Source organism: Seriola lalandi, unplaced genomic scaffold, assembly GCF_002814215.2.
Source record: "Seriola lalandi dorsalis isolate HSWRI2012SDOR001 ecotype SW California unplaced genomic scaffold, Sedor1 jcf7180002054579, whole genome shotgun sequence".
Lineage (NCBI taxonomy): Eukaryota > Metazoa > Chordata > Actinopteri > Carangiformes > Carangidae > Seriola > Seriola lalandi.
The window spans coordinates 1864716-1868743 of NW_019525132.1; positions in this window are offsets into that span (position 1 = coordinate 1864716).

Here is a 4028-nt window from a genome sequence, read left to right on the forward strand (position 1 = left end):
CTAACAGGCAGCTGGCTGCAGCTTCATATTCAGCCAGTCTCAACTGTTACAGTAAGCCAGCTAGAAACACTTTAGCTAGCTACAACCCATGGCCTCGGAGCTCACAGTAACTTAATTTCTCTCAGTTCTCTCTGTTATTGCTCTGCACTCTCTCCTTTCTCTTCGTGTATTAAGAAGATTCATAATGCCTCGGGATTCAAGTTTTCAGCTCTCACGGATGCATCATCACATCACTTCAAATCAATTGGTTTTCTTTGTTTTTTCCTAGTCTGTCGACATTTGTTTAAGTGACAATTGAATCCATGATTTATTGTGACTGTTGAAAAAAAACAAAGTCATTTCTCCATTCCAGAAACAAAAACGAGTTTATGCATGTGGTTGCAACAGAATTTGAAAAATGGATGACTCTGTAGCTATTGGAGAGCCTTCCAGTAAGTAACCAAACTTTCCCTGACTCAAGTGAGCTGATGCATCTGATGACGGTGCAGTGGTAATAATGAACCCCACCCCCACCTCCCCAACCGCCCATTTGGCCTGTGGTAACGAGATGACACAGCTAGATAGACAAATGACAGGGGGAGAAAGACAACATAGATTACAGGTAGATAAATGTGATGAGTGACAGTGACTAACCAAACATGATTGTAGCTATTGTGAACGGGTTTTCCAAAAAACTATGGCAACGCAAAAAAAAAAAAGAAAAAAAAAGAAAGATGTATTACAAGGGAAAAAGAAGCTCTGCCCTGAGTTTATTTTTAGTGAGACAGTTAGAAGGGAGAGGCTGATTCAGTTCACTGTCTCCTCCAGATGATGTTTTGTGGACAACCCGGGCCATTACGAAACACGGCCCAGGCTCCCACAGCTTGATTGACAGTTTTCCTTTAGGCCAAATCTGGAACCACTTACCTCATTCTTACAGAGGGGGTTGGAGGTTTTGGAGCTGGGTTATACAAGGTCAAAGAAAGAAGGGGCCCGGTGGGTCACAACCAGGAGAGGAAGCAGACTTTTTCTGCATATTGCTTAATGATATCAGACTATTTTACCAGCTAGCTAAATTTTAGCCAGCATCCCAGGTATCTAATGCCAGATATCTGGATTCACAGCACTTGGCTTATGGCTATTTGGAGGTTTCCAGCTGGTTGAGGCCCAGACACAACTCATCTCCTCTGTCTGACATAGTTTCACAGGGTTAAATGTCACTTAAATGCAGAAATTCATTAGTCACGTTAACGACATGGTGTGAGGTTATCCAGTGTTTTTAATGAGCAGATATCACCTTTCAGACCAGTCCTGAAATCATATGCCACATTTTTTAGTTTCACTCTCACTGCTGTCAGATATACTACCCTGGACCAAGTTAACATTTCCACATTAAACTTAATGATCAATCATGAGCAGAGAAGCTAAATCATTATTTCATTTTCCCAAATCCAATAAATATGACAAATATCTGGGATAACTAACCAGGCCACTGCAGGACAGATGAGCCTGGTATAGATCAGATGAGATGCCTTTCCAACAACCAGATACGCTGATAGGAAGATAACCTCTGCATGCAGTGGTTTGCTATTCATTGCTCATGACATCCAAGCTGTCGTCATAAAGCGCGTGGTCCCACATCAATCTGGATTGCTTTCAAAGCGGTGTTCCATAAAGAAAAGAGAAGGAGAAAAGACAGAGATAAAAGACAGGATCAGAGATGTACAACGTGCTGCGCCCGGATCTGACACTTTCATCAGCCGCACTGTGTTTCCACGCAGCAGAAGGTGACAGGGGCAGGATTTACTGACCCAGAGGCCCCTTTTGTGCTCTCCACGCTGCACTGATCCTCGCTTCCTCTCTGGCTGCATGTGTAGGCCTATAGGCTTACCTTTTATACCCCTCTCCCTCTTTCTGTGTCTGCTGTAAATAGGCTTAATGTTACAGATGTCTGTGTGCGAGCACAAAGAGCCGAGGCGAAGCACAGAGACCGGCTCTATTCTGCGTCGAGGCGAAGGGAACAGGTGAAAAGAGAGCAATCGGGACATAGAAGATGATCAGATTTCCCATTAAAAAAGTTCAGCAGCTATGTGTGGTTTTTCAGGTGTGTAGTTGCGTGTGTGTGTGTGTGATGTGGCGCACAGCAGGTGAACTGAGTGGAGTGAATCGCTGCTCAGTTACAGAGCTGAGTCTTAAGCTGTTTTGCACATTTTCTACGCACAAATGAAATATTTGTTTACATCTGTTGCCATGGCTCTAGCAGCCATACCGCTGCTCACTTTCACTGTTTGGAGATCTATGAATTGAGGCTTATTCTACTGCTGACTTCCAGAGTGAGCGCCGCTGGATAAGAGCGAAGCTAAAAGACTTAAATGTGAAATGTAAGTTGTAAATCAAGCTGTCAGATGCTGTCAGAGCAGCAGCCAGCAGGGTGAACAAGGGCGTCCATGGGTCCCCACGCTGTGTGGGCTGACTGACTCGCTGGCACAGACAATAAGCCATACTGTTTGACCTGCTCTCTCTGTCACACTGCCAGGTTCACGGACATTCAAGCGGCTCTCTTCGCTCCCCTGACTCCACAGCTGAGACTGAAAAATTCAATCCAAACACTCTGCTCCACAAATCAGACATCTGCTGCATTTTGAAAACATATATTTCTTGATTTTCTTCATCTCTGTGTCCAAAAGAGTTTTGACAGCCATGAACGAAATAATGGCACTTTTGTGATGCTTTTTTCATTAAACGATGACACCGACACTGGCCTTGTAATAGGTTATGAGCCTGCTTATGACCATCTAACCACTGAATTCTAGGTCAGTTAGTTAATACTTCAACTGATGCTCTTAGTGAATATGATGGATTTGCTGAGGATATAAATCAGTGTTTCTCAGCCTCTTCCTGTCATGCTCTTATTTTGGAAGCAAACACTCTGGCACCAGCCCCAATGTAAAAAACAATCCATTTTTACTCTAACAGTGTGGAAATCAGCAACAAAACAAGCCAAACTGAGTGAAACGTTGTCAGAGCCACCATAGATTTCAGACATAAAAGACACAAAGCTTTCCAGCCGCATAGACAGTGAAACCAAGAACAAGACGGACAAGTTTTAAACTTTACAACTGCTGGGAGGTCAGTGTTTCAGTGAGTCTGCGCCACAGGGTAAAACATGAAATCTCTTCTTGGGTTCACTGGTGAAGTGAATCCTTTTTCAACAGAGTAGGACAAACCTATTTTAAAACCTCCATCTGTCCATAAAGCTACACAGCCCCACCTGAGCTGCCCAGGCTGATGATGATGATGAAGCTGTCGATGAAGATACAACTCTTGTCATTCACTCTCCAGGAAAACAGCAGATGAGCATCTGACACTTGCTCCCTTGTATATTGACTAATGGCCCATTGGTGTCTGCAAGTAAATGAAGCCACTTTGGGTAATTGAAATACTTGACATATAGGCTATATGGTTTCGTATACCAGACAGGGCCTGGAATAACACAGTGTACAGTAAATAACACCACACCACACATCATGACCTAGGGTCAGTTTTGAGTTTCAGGAGGTTACCACGTGGCGCACGCATGGAGTAAGTGAATATACGGTATGTCATACATGCCATAGATAGGGTAAACCGGTATGTTCACCCGCCACCTCCATAACCGTCATAAATCAGATGAAATGGTCCTCGGAAAATGTGTATTGAGAAAGAGGTGAACCCAAAAGGACGTTTTATTACATAATTGCTGCTGTATTATCTCTATGGTGGTGGATGATGAGTTTACAGTGACCTCATCATACTTCATGGTATTTTTAACACATAGATTCTGACGAGCTCCTCCTATCTTATGGGGAATAAATATGCTCCAAGAACATATCAGTAAACAAATGGCATGGATGTAGGCTGTAGAGTATAATGTCCCGGAAAGTGAGAAGGAGAGGGAGGCCTGTGTGTGTGTGTGTGTGTGTGTGTGTGTGTGTGTGTGTGTGTGTGGAGGAGGGTGGTGCTGGTCCTGGTTCTTTGTAAAGATCCAGTAGAGAGCTCCATCTGGTGGA